At 42.5% G+C, this 22,041-nt stretch overlaps 1 long non-coding RNA gene across 1 annotated transcript; it reads left to right on the forward strand.

Annotated features, from left to right (window-relative positions):
* The first annotated feature begins 245 nt into the window (after positions 1-245).
* Positions 246-4,301, forward strand: LOC131486158 (uncharacterized). Its single transcript, XR_009249208.1, has 4 exons — positions 246-382; positions 1,384-1,494; positions 1,600-1,777; positions 3,887-4,301. It is a non-coding gene; the product is annotated as an uncharacterized LOC131486158 (long non-coding RNA).
* The last annotated feature ends 17,740 nt before the right edge of the window (positions 4,302-22,041 follow it).

A 22,041-nucleotide genomic window follows, 5' to 3' on the forward strand; every position in this document is an offset into this window, starting at 1 on the left:
GAATCTTATGATTTCCCATGTAGTTTTAAGAGTATCAGTAAGTTAATTTTCCAGTGAATCTTCTAAGTGCAAAACTTGAGAACTTTAAAAATTAGAACTCACAACTTTAAAGCTAAAATACCAACTAGAGATACAGGGAGCACCAAACTGAGCCAATATACCTTGGCTTGAGATACTATGATGTCATTTATGAGCAGTGTAGCATCGCTAAGAAACTGCCTTTCTAGAACATATTAACCCAGGAGCCTGGCTTTCCAATGCTCCTGGCCTAGTCTGACCATTACAGGGCTCTAAGAGAATTAGAGCCTCAACTAGAGTTTCTACTAAAGGGCTTTCCAAACAGAGGGAACACAAATTTCCAAATACAAGAGGTGCTAAAATGGTTAAGTCTGGGGAACTGGAGGTAACCAGATTCTAGGTGGGCCTAGAATTCCCTGCTAAGAACTTGGGCTGTACCCTGTAGAAACCGAAGTATCCTGAAAAGTTTCAAAGAGTTGGTCCCTGGCATGACCAGGTTTGCAAAGCAGAGAGACCACTCGTATAGGAATTCAAGAGGATGAGGTGAAGTGAATGAGGTTATATGGCAACAGCACTGGGGTAAGGAAATGAACACTGTGGCTGAGATGCATGCCACAGCTATGGAATGTTCACATTGTCTAATCAAAGAAGACTGCATACTGAAGGCCAAATGTATTCTGAGCATTGAAGTGTGACCCAGGAGGCCCATACTTACTTATTTTCTGAAGTGTCCAGGAACAATAATACACCCTGTACTGTGCCCTGAGTTCCTAGAACTGTTGTATGAACCACTCGATGCATGAATTTCCTGCTTACTCTTCTTGAACCAATCTTCTTCCTTGATCCCGTTTCTACTGTTTTCCTTCCACTCTTTTCCATACAGTGCCTCATGCGTGGTAACCCAGTTGTCCAGTGATGTTGGGGAAGAGCAGAACCTTAAGATTGCCATCCTTAAGTGGGATCCCCATGCAAAATTCCTCTGGACACGGCCAGGATATTTTCTGCTCTCTCTCCTCAAACCTGTTACCTCCCACACATAGCAAAATGTGCCATATACTTACTTTTCCAGTTCCTCAAAACAGCTATCACCACACTTCCCAGAAAACTTTTCTAGAAAACTTGTTTGGCATTGATTCAGCCTCAGCTTATCCATCACTGATGGGCTTACAGATTTAAAAAAATGGACTGTCAGAGGTTGGGCAAAACGGAACTTGGTTTTTCCTCTTAGACTGGGATGTTACCATGAGAATTAGATGAGCTGGATGTTCTCTGTGGCCTCTTCTAGATACAGTCTCTTCTTCTCATTGTGCCTCAGGACACTGACTTACATTCTTCACCCTTAACTCCTTTGACTTCTAACTTTAGGTTGACTTCAGGCAACCAGAGAACCTGGCAGGATATTGGAGGCTGGAGAAGAAGAGAGGTCTGAGGATTTATCCTCACATCGCCTGCCCCCATCGGGACAGTGGTGTGAAAGTAGGTACATCTCTACCAATGCCCACCCCCTACTGGGCAGCCCTTTTCCCATGGCTCCAGCTATCTTGGGCTCTGTAAATGTACATCCCCCTCTCATCCTTCCAGGCCTAAAGGCAGCACCTGCTCCCAGTAAGGATGAAGACCGTGGTTATAACTTTTTGGTTCTCTGAACACTGTTTACACCTGTATGTACAAGCCTTTCATTAAACAGCCTTTGCTTCGTTCTTTGATCCTGTTTTCTGCTGAGACCCTGATTGCTACGGCACCTCCAGATGTTGCAATGGTAAGACAACAAAGTTTGGGGGAAAGCACAGATATTTGATGTTTTTGGAATTATATTGGATTCAGAGTAATCAGACCTAAACTCTATTCCAAGTTCCGCCACATACTGGCTTTGTGTCCTTGGCAAAGTCGATTAAATTCAACTTTCTCATCTGCAAAGTGTGGGATACTACTTAACTCCTCGCCTCATTATATAAATTAAATTCCAAAAGGCCTAATATAGTCATCTGCTGCTTTTTTTTGAATTTCCATCTCGTTCAGTTTTTGTGAATATTTTACAAGTAACGAATATAGGGGTCGTTCCCACTGTTTACCGTTCCCAGCCAGAGTCCTGATATCTTCTGGGTTCACTTTCCTTCCTTCTTCACCTTCCTTCCTTCACCTCCAAAACCCCAAAAGCAACAGCACTGTAAGCAACAGCATTGGAGTCCAAGCCCTGGTCTACTGAATTCGGTATCTGAGCTTGCGAGGACCACCCAGGCTGGGAGTGGCCCACGGTAGGGAAAATCTGTTCCATCCACCCCCACCTTCCTCATGCCCATCAATAAACCCTTTCTTTATGCTCACTTTTCTGAGATGCAATTAAGCTACTTGGACCAAGTACCTTGTTTAACTTTAAGATTTGCCTAAGTATTTTGGGAGCTTTTACAGGAATGCCTTTTCTGGCTGCCCCCAGGCTGCACCAAGAAGGGTTTGTGCCTAGAAGCTCCCTGTCCTAGATTTCTCCTCCACTATTTTATTTATTTGGGAAAGTCGAGGGAAGGAGAGCCCAACAGTGTCTCAAATGAAGAAGTCATTTAGTAAGAATTCCTTTTATTGCCGATGGGCGGGATTGGATAAGAGCGGGATTTCCATAATGGGGAAGACTTAAACCCCTTTGGGACCTCGGTATCCTCAACCCTTCTGAGTTTTGGCTTTCTCATTTAGAAGATGAAAACAATATGTGCCTCGACGAGGAAGTCACCAATAGTGAAGGACTTTGAGAACAATAAGACATCTAGTGGCACCTCATAAGCCCCCACAGAAAGTTTTTCTTTTCACAGTATGTGGTTTTTTAAAGTACATTTTGAGCCCCTGTTCTACAGTTGAACTGTTTCTACCGACTTTCCACTAGACATTGACTCTTGGTAATCATCGTGTTCACGATGCATAAATGACTTGGTGACTTAGATTATACCAAAGATTATCAATTGAAAAAATGAGCGATTCATTCAGAAGTCATGTGCAGCCAGGAAGCCAAGTTTGGGTGTTCGGTCCCCATTTAGTAAGCTGAGTGAAATGGTACAAATAATGATGGAAATAATAGCTATTACTTACAAGGAGCTTACTTGGTTCAGGCATGATTGTAAACACCATACATATTTAGTGCATGGTATTTGCATAACAAAGCTATGAAATAGCTACATTAACCCCATTAACAGGTGAGAAAACTGAGGCATCAAGTTCAACTTGCCCAAGGGTTGCGGACTGAATAACCTACCTCCTGCAAAATAAAGATATCCACGTCCCGATTCCTGGAACTTGCAAATATGTCTCCTTACCTGTCAAAAGGGACTTTGCCAATGTGATTACATCAAGGGTCTTGAGACAGGGAGATGATTTTAGATCAGCCGAGTGGGTCAAATCTAATCCCAAGGAGTGGGGCAGGGGGACGGGAGTTAGATGTATTCCATGATGGGAGTGGCAATACAGGGTAGAGTGAGGCAGGACCATGATGTAAGCAGCCTCCAGGAGCTGGAAAAGGCAAAGGAAGTTCACCCCGGGATCCTCCTGAAGGTGCTGACACCTTGATTTTAGCCCACTGATGCTGATTTTGGACTTCTGACCTCCAAGACTATAAGAAAAGTAATTTGTGTTGTTTAAGCCACTATGTTTCTGATGATCTGTTAGAAGAGCGGTAGGAAATGAATACATCAAGTGACTCTCCCCAGGTCACACAATCTACTTTGAGTGGGCACGGAGGGAGCTTGAATTCTAACCAAGGCAGTTTGATTCCAGAATCTTCCCGTGTAACCACCATACATCGATTCTTTCTGAATTTGTTACCTAATACTTAATTAACACGAATCACAACGTCTACCTCACAGAGCATTTGCGATCATTATTACAGGTCCAGAGACATGTTGCGGCTGATTGAAAAAGTACGGTCACAGTGTTTTGCAGCTCCATTGATAAAGAAACGGCACCTCTTTCCTCAGCCCCAGAATCTGGGCTCCCCGTGACTTGTTTTGGTGAAAGTGATGTTATAGCTTCTGTGCTTACATCTTGGAACGTCCCTGCCATCATATAAACAAGCTCAGTCTGGTCTACTGGAGGAAGAGAAGCCAAATAAAGAGAATCAAGGAGCTCGGCGAACTGCCAGCACGAACTGCCAGACCTGTAAATGGGCCCATTTTGGGTAGTTTTGCCCCAGCTGAACTTCTGCCTCGTTGCAGACACACGATGAAGCCCGGGCGAGGACGAGAACTGTCCAACCAACCCACAGAATCATCAGAAATAATAAACTCATTATTGTTATTGCACTATGTTTTAGGGTGATTGGGTATAGAGCAATAGATAACTGATATACACGTAAAGTGCATGAAATAGAATTCATTTTCCCCCTTTAGAGGAAGAAAATGTTCAATTCCTGAAAAGCCAGTTTCCAAAACAGCAGCAAACATTGATCTGATGCTGGCTGAAATTAATTTCCTCTTTCAATTCCAGGTCCCGGAAATATATTAAGAAGACAAAGTTAATGTCTACAAGGGTGCTAGGGACCTTATGTATTTAATTTTCTCAGTAACCCAGTCACAATCCTGATTTTAAGATGAGGAAATTGAGGCCCGGAGAGACTGAGTCTCTTGTCTGAGGTCATGGAGCCAGAAAGAAGCAGAGAAGTATTTACAACCTAGATCTGCCTGGCACGAAAGTGCATTCTTTTTCCAAACTCAGCTGAAAGTGTTCTCAGCAGTCCCTATAGACATCATTTTGCTCTTGTAAATGTGTCCGACTAGTTTTCATCAGTGAGTGGAAAATAGCCAAGATATGATATTCTATGAAATCTCCCTTAACACTCAGAATCTGCTGGTAATGGTTGCCAGGCAAAATATCTTATGCCCAAATTGCCTGTCTTATAAGACATTAAAACAGTTTTAAAGAGTCTTCTCCTCTCAACATGCATTATATTGTTAGCTTTGCCCTTCTCTCTCTCTCTCTCTCTCTCTCTCTCTCTCTCTCTCTCTCCCTGTCCGTCTCTCTGAAATGCAATGTGAAAAACATCTATATCTTAAATAGAAAACTGACCCTGGAATTTACAACTGGAGACTCCAAAAAATTGGAGAAGGGAAGGTACAGTGGACACGGTCCATTATCATTGCAGAATGCATTTGGAAGCATGCACGCACAGAACATGGGGAAGAAAAAGAAAAAACCTTCTGGCTGTTTTCTGTCATTTTCCTTGTCTTTCATTTTTGTCTTGTCACTATTTTCAATCAAAGGGAGTGTGTGAGAAGCACATTGGCCTGGATTCAGGAAAGAATGGAAGTCTAGCTAAGAAATAAGAACATAGCTATTATAGCAAAAGCTACTTAGAATCCACTCAACATAATAAACTTACTCATTAATCATTTCATTAGGTAGAATACTCTTGAATAATGTTTACATATTTTTATCTTAGGAGAGTGCTGCATGTTAATTACAGGAAGAGTTTCAAAGGAAGTAAATAAGGGTAAAAGTTACCCATAGTTGCAACATTTAGAGCCGATTATCCTCAACATGTTGGTATCTTTCTCTCTAGCTTTTAAAAGGATATTTTGCGTATTTTTTTTTTTTTTTACATTTGGGAGATAATTTGGCATCCTTTATATTTTTTATTATAACACAAGCTTGTATGCTTATTATAAACTTTTTTGAGAGAGAGTGCGAGTGGGGGGAAAGTGCAGAAGGAGAGAGGGAGGGAGGGAGAGAGAGAGAGAGAGAGAGAGAGAGAGAGAGAGAGAGAGAGAGAGAGAGATCTGAAGCAGGCTCCACCCTCAGTGCAGAGCCTGACACAGGGCTCAATCCCCTGACCCTGGGATCATGACCTGAGCCCAAATCAAGAGTTGGACACTCAACCGATTGAGCTACTCAGGGGCCCCCTTATAAATTTTCATAGAGATCGGTAGTTTTCAGCATGGGGTGCTACACTTCTTTGCTTGAGGATGTCAGAGTTGTGTGAGGATGCTCTTGGCTGTAGCACTGACTGAGGATACGGCCAGCATTTAGCACCAGAAGGCCGCAAATGCTAACCCTCTCGTAGTGCACAAGACAGTCTTGAAAAACAAAGAATTCCCACTGCAGTGCACTCCATGTCTCTGTTGAGGGACACTAACTATAAGCTATAATCACGGTTGCATAACTCATTCCTGGTTAGTGGGGATACAAAACGACACAGTCACTTTGGAAGACAGACTGTCATAGGCTTCCTAAAGCCAAACATGGTCCTACCATACGATAAAGCGATGGCACTCCCGGTATTTACCCGACTGATTTAAACATGTACATTGACACAAAAACCTGTGCGTGAAGATTTCTAGTAGCTTTGCCCACAATCATAAAAACTAGAAATGACCGACATGCCCTTCAATAGGAAAACAGGTAAGGAAGCAGTGGTTCATCCACACACAGAATACTATTTGGTTTTAAAAGGACTAAGCTAGCCAGTCACACAAAGCTATAAATGAGTCTTAAATGCATACTGGTAAGTAAAGAAACCAACCTGAAAAGGCTACACAGTGTCTAATTGCATTGATTTGACATTCTGGAAAAGGAGAGCTCCAGGGACAGTGAAGACCACTGGTTTCCAAGTTGGCAGGTAGAGCAGAGGAGAATTCCTCAGGGGGTGAAACTATTCTGCATGACGGGAAAATGGTACATGAAGGACACCATGCATTTGTCAAAAGCTATTGAAATTTACAGCACCCAGAGTGGACTTTCATGTAAACAAATTAAAAGAAAAATATTTATCAGAATGAGGCATCCGGGGATGGAATGTGAACCCTGATAAAGTAGCATAACTATATGACGAACGAATGAAGTCACTTTACTGAAGAGGGTGGAAGATGTGTGGGCCTGGCACTTTGAAGATAAGTGGTGTCTGTAAGGCTAAAAGTACAGGGGACTGTATCAAAGCAGTGTAGTCTGGCTGATAACACTGTTTCTCATGGGGTACAGATGAACAGTTCTGATGTCACTGTACATATATGCTAGAATTGAATGAGGCTAGACCATCCTATGGCTTCAGAGATGGAGACAGAGGGGGAGAGGAAGGAGGGGAAGGGGTGGGGAGGGGAAGGAGGCCAAGGAGGGAGAGGAGGAGGGGGAGGAGGGGGAGGAGGAGGAGGAGGAGGAGGAGGAGGAGGAGGAGGAGAAGAAGAAGAAGGAGGAGGAGGAGGAGGAGGAGAAGGGGGAAGAGGAGGAGGGGGATGGGGAGGAGGGGGATGGGGAGGGGGAGGCGGGGGGAGGAGGAGGAGGGGGAAAAAGAGGAAGAAGAAGGTCGAGGGTGCGTCAAAGGACACAAAACCCAACTGTGGGACTACCGATACCAAAGCTGGAACAATCTGAGGAACTAAAATAAAGTGGTAGTATTTTATAAACCAAATAGTCTCTCCTTCCTGATTTTTAAATTAATTTTCTTTTAACTTATTACTTACATTTACTTTATCATTTATATTTTCGTTAATATTTTTAAGTTCATCGATTTATTTTGAGAGAGAGAAAAAAAGTGCATGTGAGTGGGAGAGGGGCAAAGAGAGACAGTGGGGGGAGAGAGAGAATCCCAAGCAGGCTCCGTGCTCAACATGGAGCCCCACACAGGGCTCAGTCTCATGAATCGTGAGAAATCAAGAGTCGGACACTTAACCAACTGAGCCACCCAGCACCCCTTTAATTATTGTTTTTAATTTTAAAATTTATTTATTTCAGTATGCACTCATGGATGTATAGCCATACAAATACATGTGAATAGGCAACTGAATAAGTTAAAATCACGAAGGAGAGACAAATCCCCCATAGAGAGATATTCCAAATCATTTCTGTCCATACTCTTACCCTCGGCGAGGCGGAACGTAACTCCCTGCTCCTTCAGCATAAACTACACACAGTGGCTTCCTTTCAGAGTACAGAGCAGAAAACGAGGCAGATCATCTTCAAGTGGAAAAACCTAACCAACACTACCCCAACTGGATAATCAAGAGCACCATGGACAATGATGAGTCCCGTTGAGGGAAAGCGCCCTTGATATGAAGTAACGAAAGTGCCTTGCTCTCCACGTCTCAAAGTCCAGTCTGATAATGAGAAAACAAAAATCAGATAAATCCCTACTGAAGGGTGTTTTACAAAACACCTGACTAGCACTCCCAAAAACTGTCAAGATTATCAAAAATAAGGAAAGTCTGAGAAACTGTCATAGCCAAGAGGAACCTGAGTACACATGACAAGTAAAGGCATGTAATGTGATATCTTGGATGGGATCTTAGGAAAGAAAAAAAAATAGGTAAAAACTGAGGACAACAGAATAAAGTTGGACTTAAGATTATAATAAATATCAATTGTTGCTTATAACTGTGACAAATGTACCATATGGATAGAAGATGGTAACAACAGAGGGACCTGGGTGTGGTTAAATGGAAATTTTCTATACTGTCTTTATGATTTTTCTGTAATTCTAAAACTATTCTCAAAATTTAAAGAGTTTCCTCAAAAATTCAAGCTCAAGGAGGCAATATGACTATTGGCATGGTTTTTGATAGAGAGGAGGTATCCGTCCCAAGTGGCATTTTGTAAAGGTTGTAAATGCTTCTGTCGTCATAATAATTGAGGGGACGTGACTTGAATTTTGTGCACGAAACAGGATTGTCAGATGTCCCGCAGTGTGAAGGATGGTCCTGAACAATGACCGGACTTTGAATTCCTCTGGCTATTCATGGAGGCAAAAACAAACAAAAAAACTACTTATAGCTATCTGTGCATAAAACTCACCTTAATTTACATACGAATACAGAATCTGTTTTCATGATATTGATATGCAATATAGAATACATTTCTTGTATATACTGAGAGGAGATTGTAAATTCTTTACTTTGGAAGTTTACTAAGACCTGTTTACTATATTGTAAAATCACGTAACCCCAAATCTCTGATAATGACGTTTTAATGTCTAATTACAAAACACGGAAGTGCATAGCTATCACACACGTCGTGATTGTACACATACATACGCGTAACTAATGCACTGTCTCCTAGGGCATTTGTTACTAGGTAATTACATCTTGAAACATCTATTATCTTATTGCAAGTTTCTTTCATGTCTCCATTCTGTTACATGGAAGAATGCTATCTGCTTTTTGAAAATTTGTGTGTAGGTAGGTTATGCAATTAACGAATTTATTTCCAGATGCAGAGCAAGCATTCAACTATTTGTTACAAAACAGGGACATTCGGATCCGACAGGGTTGAGAACCACTCACATTATAAACAGACTTAGGATGGACTCTGTAACAGATCGCTAATTGTCTATCAAAAATTTGAGCTGCCTTTATTTTTTTTTTAATGTTTATTTATTTTTGCTAGAGAGAGTGTGTGAGCAGGGGAGGCAGGGAGAGAGGGGGACAGAGGATCTGAAGCAGGCTCCACGCTGACAGTAACGAGCCCAATGTGGGGCTCAGAGATCATGACCTGAGCCGAAGTTGGATACTCAAATGAACTGAGCCACCCAGGCGTCCCTGAGCAACCTTTCTATAGCATACGGTTGTTTCTGGGAAGTTGACACCCAGCCTGGAGCTACATTTGCAAACTTCTTGCCACCACCTGAGACCATGTGACTAGCTGTCAGCACTGGAATATTGTAAGGCAGGTGAGCTTTGTCCGTCTTCCCTTCCCTGGTTAGAAGCAGGGGACTCCACAGACGTGAGGGATGGATCAGCCACGAGCTAAAAAGAACTAAGTCTCAGAAGTAAGAAAATGAATCTCCGGCCACCAGAAACACCCATTTTGACTGTTCAGGAGGGAGAATTAACCGCGATGTCACTGAAATTTGGGGATTTTTGTTAGAATAGCCAGCAAAACTAAATGAATGCACAGGCTGCCAATTTCACGATTCACTCATGTAAGCAAGTCATTTTCAAGACTAGGTATTTTTTTTCGATCTGTAAAAAGAGGCTAAATATGATAAGAGTCACATAGGGTTGTTGTGAGGTTTATATGGGATCATACTCAGAAAACGACTTGCACTTTATAAGCCCTGATTCAGTCTCGTTGTCCACTGCTGTTCTTTTTCTGACTTATTTATTTATCCACCTGCCGTCCAACTTGTAACATCCACGAATAAACTCCTCGGCCTCAATACATAACTATGGCGGATCGTGATCAGGGCTGTGAGTGGTTCTGCTCCAGAGACCACATTATATCCTCTTTCTCCTCTTTCTTTGTCTTAAATATGCCATTTCAAAAACGCACAACCTTTGCTTTCTCTCTGGAGCAAGTTTACAAACCAGAAACTCTGTTGGATATTTTGCTTAATTCATTCATCAGAAAAAAAAATTACTGTTTATTTCTGCATGAAAACTGTAATTACTGCTAACATGTATCACATTTTCCCAAACTGGAGAATTTGCAAATTCATCAAGTGTGGACGTGGGAGAAGTTCAAGGTTCAAATCCTGTTTGAACCCCTTGCATAAGTTCCCGAAGGGCCCTCCGGGCTTTGCATTTTCGCATTTGATAAAAACATAAGCATTTGTTTAAAAATCGTGGAGAAGCTATGTATATAGAAATGTAGCAACTAACGTCAGTGGATGTGTCAACCATTCACTGTTCCATTCAGGGCCACGGCCCACAGACCCAAAGTACATGGGACAAGCTTTTCCCCCAAATGCCATGCTTCCCGTAGGCAAGAGTTGCAAGTCTTTTCAAATAGCGTGCTTTGTTTCCAAATAATACCTTTTCAGTACTTCCCAGATTACCCAGTTTTGAAGATGCAGAGAAGTTGCCAAAATTTGAGGAGTCTGCATATCTGGTCAAACAGTTTTATGTTCTTGTAGCTTATCACAAAGAGTATTTCTCTGCACGCCATGGAAACGACAACTGAATTTATTCATATGAATTACACGGGAGCAAATAGTTCCAGTGCATGTTAAGAATTTTTCTAAAGCACTGACTCGATCATTTCTTCCCCATGTTAATGATCTACAATGGTACATTGTTGCCTAAAGAAATGTTTTCAAAATATGATGGGTCAAGAATGTCTTTGAACAACTCACCACAGTGTTGTCTCTTCCCCCCAAACTGCCTCTATGGAGACAAATATGTGGCATTTTAGATGCCTCATGGACATCAGACATCAGCACGTGGACCCAAGTTTCAGACCATCTGACTTTTAGGATAAAGGATCATCTGCTCAGACTGTTAAACAATCTACCCCTTGACTTTGCCTCCAGGCCCTTCTCCCTCGGCTCTGCCCTACACCCCCTTCACATCCACAGTCCCACAGTCAGGCTCCTTAACAGACCCAGCACGTTCATGCTTCTGTGCCTTTGCACCTCCTATTCTCCTTGACCTTGAGAAACCACCCTTTCTGCACCATCCATCTGATTCATCGGTTGTCCTTCAAAATGTCAGTGCAGACGCCGTCTCCTCTAGGAAATCTGGTTTTCTTTCTACCTTCTCTGTGCCCTGAGAGTATAGTCCGTGCACCTCTACGATAGCGTCCATCACCCTGCATTAACTCCGCCTCTTCCTGCGAAGAGACTGGGTTCCGCTGATAATGGCATCTCTAATCTCTACCACGAGGCCTGATATAAACAGAGGTGGTCAATAAATGTTTGTATACTGAGTGAAGGAATGAATAAATGAATGCCCTTCTTTCTATTTTAAAGACAGAGAAAACTAAGCGTAAATCTTGACAACTGAAACACATCGCTATGGCCAGTAGTTAGAGCAAGGTGTTAGGGTGCTTCACCAACAGGCAGCAAGTGCCAAGCAAATCCGATTAGTTTATTTCAGATCGGTCAGAGGCTGGATCAAGAGATGGGAACACGGGGAAAGTGCCTATGCTAGATCAAGGCATAGTGGCCGGTAAAATTGTCTGGTGGAAAACGAATAACAACTTTAATGGCTTTCGACAGAATTTTATGAGAGGAAAACATGCTATAGGCAGACTTGTGGAAAACAAACATGCGGACCAACAGAAAACACAGACACACACACATACAAACCTAATAAGCAGAAAGGCTGAGCTAAAGCCCCCGGAAAGGACTGTGTCGTTGTCCTCATTGGGATGTACAAGCTGGAGAAGAGCACGTATGTTTCACAGATCGACCTCTCCCTCTGATGAGACGCCCCTCCCCTCTGTCACACCTCCAGCCCCTCGGGTCTGGTGCGCCCATCCAGCTCTCTGGCGCGTGGCTCCCACTTCAAAGGCTGATGAAGAGGGTTGGTGAGCGCTAGCCAAGAAGTCAGAGGGCCTGAACTCCTGTGCGCCCTGCAGCTTCCTTGCCGTGGGACACTGGGTAGGTTACTCACACGTGTAATCCTGTATTTCTTCATCTTTCAAGCTGGGCCATCCGTGCCTCCCTTCATTGAAGTGCAAGAGGGAGAAAACAGGAAGTTCTTGTGCACACCAGGTGGCACTGTGAACATTTATTACACGGTATGCAGTTGTTTGCATCCACGTACGTGTCTTCCACGGAAATGCGAGCTCCTTGATGGCAGGAGCAATTCTTACTTATTTTTACCTTCTGGGAGCCTGGAATACCATAGACAATGAGTTCTCTCTCGCTCGCTCTCTCGACAGACAGTAAAGCTCAGTTTGCAAGCATAGTTTGTTCCAGAAACATGCTTGTCATCCAAAGCATCTGTACATCAAAGCGAATCTTAAGAACCATTGGCTAAGTTGTGATCATGTGACATTCCACGTCACCTACGACTCGTACTGCAAGACATCACTGATTTATCAAGTGAAGATTGATTAGAAGTGTTTGCTCGCCTTGCGGAACACTCCCAGAACAAGTTCCTCGCAATCCAAAGTTGTTACTGGTAGGTGCACTTTTACGCTAAAATGAATTCTTTACTATGATAGTTCCTGGAGGGTAAACTGTGAAAAAAAAAAAAAAAGAATAAACCACGGTCTATCGGTGCCTAAGAAGATGGGCATCTGTCTATGTAGATACGGCGTAGGCTACACGGAAGGCGCTAGCATCAATGAGTTCTCATGATACGGAGCGGGAGATATTTTTTATGGTAATTGAACAAAGTGAAATTCTAGCCCCTGTTCATACACAGTTTTCACACACCTTTTTAAGCAAATGGAGGGGCGCCTGGGTGGCTCAGTCGGTTGAGCGCCCGACTTCGGCTCAGGTCATGATCTCACAGTTCGTGGGTTCGAGCCCCGCCTTGGGCTCTGTGCCTGGAGCCTGCTTCAGATTCTGTGTCTCCTTCTCTCTCTGCCCCTCCCCCGCTCATGCTTGGTCTCACTCTGTTTCTCAAAAATAAATAAAGGTAAAACAAAAAAAATTAAAAAAAAAGCAAATGGAGAATATCTTCCAATGACAAAAACTTCCTACATTTATCAAACGTGTTATTGTTTCGCTTCATCAGGCAAACTATATGAATTTGACTTTAATCCACTGGATGGAAGTTCTTTGAATTCCAAACACAAATACAGAAGCACAGTTATTAGTTTAGCTGAAACATCTGTTTCCAACTTCCTGAAGGGAAAAGGAGAGGTTGCCAATGTATATACATATTTGAAACAGGGCTCGTACTGCACACATGGATACAATATGCATTTGTAAAAATTTTCCAAGCGGTCTAATGTCCCACTTGGTCAAGAGAAATAAGATGATGGAAGCATGTGATATAGGAAAATGAGTAGGTACAACAACATTCCCACTAACAAATCTAGTTTCTAGGAGAGAATGCCAAGATCACCGCTTAATGGACAGCACCAACCAGATTCTGGCCATTGGATCTGATGTTTACCTGTGGGTAATGTACCTCTGTGAAGGATGCTATCTCTCAGAGAAGGAGAGGGTCTAGTTGGAGTGTGTGTGTGTGTGTGTGTGTGTGTGTGTGTGTGTGTGTGTGCGTGTGCAGTGGGGGCAGGGGGAGGTGGTGAGTTTGGATATAACACTTCACAATTCTGAATTCTGGCCCATTTCTGTCACTAATTCTCTCTCTGACTTTGGGAAAGACACTTCATTACTCCATCCTTTAGGGTCTCAATTAATGCATCTGTAAAACAAGTCTGCAAAAGTGCCAGGCAGTGGGTCAAGGCTTCTGGACTCCAGACCTCTTGAAATCATTACATTCTTTAAGCCAATCAACAAGCAGTCACCAGCAGTGAGATTGCAACTCCAATTTCCTAAACAATGTCCCAGCTGTCTTGTCAGGTTTATCACCTGGCACTTAATAAATCCCAACCTTTTCCCCACTCTAGGCATGAGGGATGTGGGTTAGCTCAGAAGTTGATGAAAGCAATCACACCCTCTTCTAAAGGCTCCTGCTCGACACTGATGCCCCAAACCTGCATGAGCCGAATAGAGGGGAAGGTAAACTGAGAATCAAAATCTGCCAGGTGTGACGTTACCTGAGAGAGATGTTTTGGATGGAGATTTAGTGATGCGATGACAAGGGAAAGCAATTTTCTGGAGAAGATGAAGCAAAACAAAATACAAAGTTAGAGCATCCTAAGAATTTTTGGTGGAACCTAAATCTGGTCCTATTTAATGCGCTGAGTGACAGGACAGACCAAAAAGGATCTTAATCTTGTATCCTGCCGTGCTTCTCAGGTGCAATATCATAAAAAGCGCTGCTAATGAATGAATGAATTAATACGGAGACATGTTACCTAACAGCTCTGAGCTTTCATTTTTTTTTTGTCTATGATAAAGAGAGAGTAACAGTTACCTTACTCTTAGGTGTTAAATCAAACCAGTAAATGAAAGCCCTAGCACAGTACCTCTGTTGCACAGCAGATTAGGAATCGTTAGCTTCACTGTGCTACAAAATCACCATTGCAAAACAATTCCTTTTAACGAGATGTCATCTACGATCAGTCTGCTTTTCCAGACCTTGGCTGCCTTTTCTTACTGTGCCTCCTAGTGGCATCAGACACTCAGGTGTGCCTGGTATCTGCTGGTCAGATTTTAAAATTCAAAATGATATCCTTAAACATGGAATCCTGAGATCTATTTCTTTGTGTTTATCTGGCTCTGAGGTTACTCACTTACAGGCATCAGATTTTCTCTGGGTTTGCTGCTACTATCCAGGAACGAAGACGCTTCAGATGAAGAAATCGAGACGGAGACAGTGGCAAGAAGAGTCATGGGGGAGAGGTACAGATCCACCTACAGCATGGCTGATCGGGGGTAAGCAGAGGCGACGCCTGTCAGCCAGCTCAGAGGGAGGTGGGAGTCAGTGAGATGCCTTAGGTGGGTTCAGGGGCTGGTGAAGCTGGGGGTGAGGGTGATGGTGATCAAGCTTCATGAATCGTTTCAGAGCACTGGGGAGCCACAGAACACCGGGAAACAAAATCCTCTAGGATTTTCACTGTCTCTTTCCAGGAAGTTTTGCCAAGCATTCGAAGCAACTTATGGCTTGTGATCCAAAGAGGGGCTCGTGGTATTAGGAATTCCCTATAAATTTTGATAGACATTTGAAGGAAATAGGGCACAAACATATTCTGTGCAGCTCCCAGTACAGAAAAAAAGAATGAATGGGTGGAGGTTTGGGGGAGAATAATCTCGGATGAATCTAACACAGTTTCAGAGACAGCACATTGTCTGACAATGGGGTGGGTTGTTTTAAAAGATATTAAGCTCAGTGTAATTACTCATTCATTTAGCCAGGAAGCCAACAAATTCAAATATTAGACTAAAGTTGAAATAGATGCTCTAATTGGTTCTTGGCAACTTAAGAGTTCTAATGTTCTTGGCTCTTTCTAAAAATGAATAGACAGTACCAAAGAGAGTTGTTAGGAGCCTTTGTTGGTTCCCACATTCTTTTTGGGTGATACATATTTTCAGGGTTTCAGCTAACACCAGATCTCTTGCATGTGGGTTGCCCCTGGCTAGCTGATCCTTACTGGGCTTCTCCACAAGGGTGTCCCACACGCACTTCAAACAACATATCAAAGTAAACATGTGACTGATGCTAAGAAATGGCTCCCATCATCCCCATGATGCCCTTCTAACAGGGCTGGAAAACCCTCAGACTGAATTTCCCAACATTCCTACAATTGCAGTCGCAGATGTGAGACAAGTTCAAATGTTGGAATCGATGATGCGTGGAATTTCCCGAGAGGCAGGCTAATGAATGTCTTTTTCTCATGTAGGAAGTTGACCTGTGATGCCTCAGTTTGGGAGCAGCTTCTTGAGCCCTTCTAGGAATTGTGCAAGAGCCTTTATGAAGTCTTTTTTTTTTTTTTTAAGTTTAACTCGATAGCATGGATTCTATATATTCCATCCAAACCCTGATTAATGTACTATTAAGATCATATTTCACACTGCATCTGAACCTGCTTCTTTCCATGTATTCCTTGCCTTGCTAAATGGCACCACCAACCATATACACCCACCCATCCAACTGGGATATTGACTTTCAAGACTCAAATCTCACTCCATTTCCCCACGAAGACCTTTCCTTACTGCTCTCCATTGTGGATGTGACCACTCCTTTCTTTGGGCCAATTGGCCAGACTCGTACCATAGTTTTACAATCATCCCATTTGCTCCCATTTCACTACAAGGGAGTAAGGACTGACCACTGATGGTTGACTGACTAAACCAAATTTTAAGGGCAAAATGATGTTATTGCTTGCCTAACAGAAGGCCATGGATGTGGCGTGTGGGGAAACAGGTTCTACTTACATAAATGGTTAGAAAAAAGCTTAGGGTGGAAAGCTGTCACCACAGGGTGAAAACACCTGAGGTTGGCTAGCGAGACATTGTAATGGGATCGCAAGTAACTTGTTATACTGCCTGCAGGAAATCACTTTCCATCTGATGCCGAGATACTAATATACCTTGATTATAAACTCCACTTGCCTCCCAGACCCATTGCTGCTTACACATACAAGGTAATGATTACTGTCAGATTGTTTTCTCCATGTTCACATGTGTAAAATCTTGTTTTCTTCACGTCCCCCACGTTTGCAAGATCTTGAGAGCTCAATAAATATGTAGACGAAACCCCTGCTGAGGGCTCTTGTCTCCTCCTGGACCTTAGCCTCTCTTGTATTCAATTCTGTGTCCACTCTCTTGCTGGACAAGAGAGAACGCCAGATTCATAGTCTGCAACAGATGGTGACCCTGACGTGAAGCTGAAGTGACGAGAAGGCGACGTGGCTAAGAAGGTGATGTAGCTAAGGAGGCGACATGACTATAAGCTGACATGACTAAGAAGCCCATGTAACTCAAGGACTGCAGGATGCTGTGGAACGACTAGACCTCTAAAAAAGAAAAAAGTGCACATGACTACAATCTCTCCCGACAAGGTAAGAGAAAAGTGAAACTATATTAGGATTTGCTGCCATGGAACTTTTGAAAGAATCATATGGGAGCCTCCCTATCCCCGAAACAGAAACAATACATTTGTATAGCACTCCTTAAATTACTAATGATCATTCAGTAATGCTGTCCTTGGTTTCCCTAGCAAGGAACCTTCAACCTAGACATTTGGGAACGAATAGGTGAAACACCAATGGCACACCATACGGAAGGCCCTAATGTTCTGTGGTCTATTGTCCCTATGGCCATTATCCCCCTGAGTGTGGATGATGTTTATGAAGATATAGACTCACCCAAAGTAAATTAAAGAAAATTTCCAAGGAACCTAAGCCTCTTTATTTTCAGCCAGCCCTTTGGCACCCCTATATCCAGAGAACGCTGGCTCCCAGTTTTGTCATTGGAAAAAATATAACCTTTTAAAGGAACAAAAGATGCCCTCTGACAACATCCTTACCCAGATGCTACAACCTATTAAGAATGCCCTTGCAGTGTTTACAGATGCCTCGGGGAAAACTCACAAGGCTTCAGGCCTTTGGAAAACTGGAAGAAACTGGGAACATATATTATACACCGGACCCAGTTCTAATCAGAACTGTGAGCCATATTGTTAGCTATAGAAACCTTTTCCCAACCTTTAAATATGGTCTCTGAGATGTCATGGAGCAAAGACCACTCACTTCAGATTTCCCCACCAGTGTTCCAGGTAAAAATTAACCATGGGGAACAAATTGTCTTAGGTGGACCCAAACATAAGTTTATTGGTTTGAGATAGACCTGTTTACCAAAGCTGAAATATTCTCATGTTATGACTTAATGCAATGGTTAACTTTGTCTCATAGTGATCATGGATAATTGTTGAGATAGCTTTCAAAGGTTTTAGTAACCAAAAAAGTTTTGCTTGCATGATAAATTGGGATTGAATTCATTGGACATCTAGGCCTTTTCTAAATAGGATGGGATACTAAAGCATTGGTTACTAAACAAGGTTTATCTGCTTTTGGCTTCTTATTGCAGAGAAACAATGGATATTTGGGTCTGATGGTAAATATGCTTTGTGCTTTGTAGCTTTCTGAGGTTTTTTTTTTAAAACACATTTCCCAAGACTTAAATTATAAATGAAGTCTTTTTGACCAATTAGGCTTCTTCGGTATGTTAAGTTACTCTGGAAGCACTGTCAAACAAATAATAACTCTTAGGTTACATTTGAGTAAATGTTATAACTATTCTAGAGATTATATGCAAATCCTAGTTTTCATAATTTTTGGTATAAGGTTATCACTTGATATTATGATTATTGAAGCGTTATGTGCTACAGAAACAACTGAATTTCCTTGTCAATTGCATCAGATCTTTTAATCATGAGTCTTTTTGTCATAGTTTTGTGACTCTTGTTGGACTCCTATAATTTCCAGTAGACAGATGACCCTTTCTACACAAAGAGGCTCCATTTTCCCTGAACTCTGTCTTTCCCTTTCATAACTCCCCTATACTTACCCCAACTGATCAATGTTGACCCATAGGTGGGTACATTTCTATGCCCCCTATTTAGCAGTAAGAAGTTACAGAAGAGAAGACCATCTACCCTCAGTAACCTTAAAGATTTTAAGGGTCAAAATTGCCCAGGGGGGAAGGATGTGGGAAACAAAGGCAGAAGGAAATGGCAGATAAAATTAAATTTCCTTATAATCCACAAGGCCAAGCAATTGTAGGATGAGCACATAATAAACTTAAAATTATTTTTAAGAAATGGGGGAGGATTGGGGCGCCTGGGTGGCGCAGTCGGTTAAGCGTCCGACTTCAGCCAGGTCACGATCTCGCGGTCCGTGAGTTCGAGCCCCGCGTCAGGCTCTGGGCCGATGGCTTGGAGCCTGGAGCCTGTTTCCGATTCTGTGTCTCCCTCTCTCTCTGTCCCTCCCCCGTTCATGCTCTGTCTCTCTCTGTCCCAAAAATAAATAAAAAACGTTGAAAAAAAAAAAAAAAGAAATGGGGGAGGATTACCCATGGCTGTCTACATTACAACCTCAACTTCTCCTCGATCATGCTAGGATCACTATTAAGATTTTAAATCTTGACCCTCAAGGAATAACTGCAGCTGAGTTACATTCTTCTAAATTAGATAAACCCTCTCATCCTATGGTGCTGGTTTAAACTTCTCACGTGGGGTCAAGGATATGCTTGTGTTCTTTCAGATTCCCGGCCTCTGTGGATTAGTGAAGCCATATCATGGCGTGGCAGAATGTCTTCCAACCAACCATGACTTCCAGAGGATTCTGAATGAGCAACTACTGTTCCCATTTTTCAAGATTGAAGAAGCCTCTTCATTGACTCCTCATCCTGAAGCCACTCCACAAATGCAAGTCCTTGCCCCTGATATAATATGGGGAAGCCTTAAGCGCCTGTCTAACCAGGCTGGCGTCCTCTTACAACACAATGATACTGCATATACTCCTGATTTTCATCTGATGGCCGTGATCTCCATCACTGGTATTCATCAATCAGGCAAAGAATCACCCTCCAAACCGCCTGACAGCAAAAGAAGGATCAGAAACTCGTCATGATGGTTCTCGCATGTAAACTTAAGAAGACAAAGACAAACCAAAAATGGGAACTGTGGGCAATAGGTTCTACTTACATAAATGAGTTAGAAAAAAGCTTACGGAGAAAAGTCGCCACCATAGGGTGAAAATGCCCAAGGTTAGCTAGCGAGATATTGTAATAGGATCACAAGTAACTTGTTATAACACCTGCAAGAAATTACTTTCCATCTGATGCCAATATACTAAGGTACCTTGATTACAAACCCCACTTGCCTCCCAGACCCTTTGCTTCTTACACATATAAGTTAATGATTACTATCTAATTGTTTTCTTCAAGTTCACGTGTGTAAGATCTTGTTTTCTTCACATTCGCCATGTGTGTAATATTTTCTTTTCTTCACAATTACCACGTGGATAGTATCTTGTGAGATCAATAAATACAGAGATGAAACCCCTGTCCAGGGCTCTTGTCTCCTCCTGGACATTAGCGTCTCTTGTGTTCAATTCTGTGTCTGCTCTCCTGCTGGACAGAATTCTAGACTCATAGTCCACGACAGTGGAGAAATTATACAATATGGGTATGTTAGGCATGGACAGGTTCTGCCTCTCACTGCTCACCCCCCCCCCCCATTATTACCCTGTTCAGAATCTTGCTCATATGTCTATCTCCAGCCATCAGCAGAAGTTGAGCCCCTTTGAGGCAAGGATCGGATATTCACTCCTGGATTCTGAGCATCCAGTACAGGGTTTGTCAAAAGGTATATGTACGTGAATTAATAAACAGTTGCTCCCACAAACCACATACATTCAGCAATCAAGTTGCTCTTGAGAGAATTTATGAGATGTGAGTTGCACAAATCAATGTAACATGAGTCCATTTGTGGAGGGCAGATCCTGACATGGCCCCCAGTGATCCCCAACTCCTGCTGTTCACACCCTTGTGTATTCACCTCCCTTTCACTCAGGGCTGCACACAATGACTTGCTGTGAATGAGGAGAGCACAGCATAAGGATGAAGCATACACACCACAGTCAGGCTATGAAAGATCATGACTTCCCTCCCTGGCTCTTGCACATGATGACTCTGGTGCAGAGGGCCACCTGTCCAGGTGGTGAGGCGGCTCCAGTCCAGCAGCTAGCATGGAAGTGAGGTCCTCAAACTTACAGCCCTAGAGGAACTAAATCCTACCAACAACCACCGAGCAAGCTTGAAAGCAGATCCTGCTCCAGCTGAACCTTGAGATGACAGCAGCTTTGTAAGAGGACCCAGCTAAGCCCTGCCCAGCTCCCTGACTGCAGAACTAACGAGAAAAGAATTGAGTATTGTTTTAAGCCACGAATTTGGGAGTAATTTGTTTAGCAATAGATAGATAACTAGTGAAGTGCTCACGTAGTTTGCATGTAATCAAAAATAATAAAAAGAATACACGAGAAAAAAATTATTGCCCTGATAGATTCTGTTTTTGCTTTGACATGCTAATCATTACACATGGCTTCAGTGCTTGTGGAAACATACAGAATAGCTGCATGGTATAGTGGAAAGAATTGATTTTTTTTTAGAGTGAATGGGAGGGGGAGAAAAAAGCTTTGTGCAAATTCAAGCTCTGCCAGTAATGGTCTGTTTGAATTTTGACAAATTTCCAAATGGGTTCATATGAATATTCTGCCTCTCACTGCTCTAAGATCCGTGGGAGGGAGAGCATGACAATAATTCTTGAATCATAGAGTCACATAGTGTCAGAGCTTGAGGAAATACTGGCTTGATAACCTGAGGTCACAGGACTCCTCAAAATCACTGCAAAATCTTGTGTACCCGATGCAAACATTCTGGGTGATGAGGGCAGCAGATATAAACCAAAAAACAAACAAACACACAAAACAAAGCAAAACAAAATAAAAACCCAAAAAACAAACCAACAAACAAAAACAACACAAGAAAACAATCCTTCAAAAATAAACATGCAATATAATTTTAGGTGGTAATTTGTCGTCTGTTCCATCTTGCATGTAGCTGTTCCCTCCATATGTTCCGGGTTACCATTTATGTCTCTGACCCTGAAGAAAGAAACAGTCTTTCCAACAGGAGCATCCATCTGAAATCGTAGTGTTTCTATGCTACTTAAAGTAGAAAGACCCCTGAGTGCCCCCAATCCCCCCAAAAAGAGCAGAGAACTTTTATAGGAAATGGCATTTCGAATATGAGCT

This window comes from Neofelis nebulosa, chromosome 9, assembly GCF_028018385.1.
Source record: "Neofelis nebulosa isolate mNeoNeb1 chromosome 9, mNeoNeb1.pri, whole genome shotgun sequence".
NCBI lineage: Eukaryota > Metazoa > Chordata > Mammalia > Carnivora > Felidae > Neofelis > Neofelis nebulosa.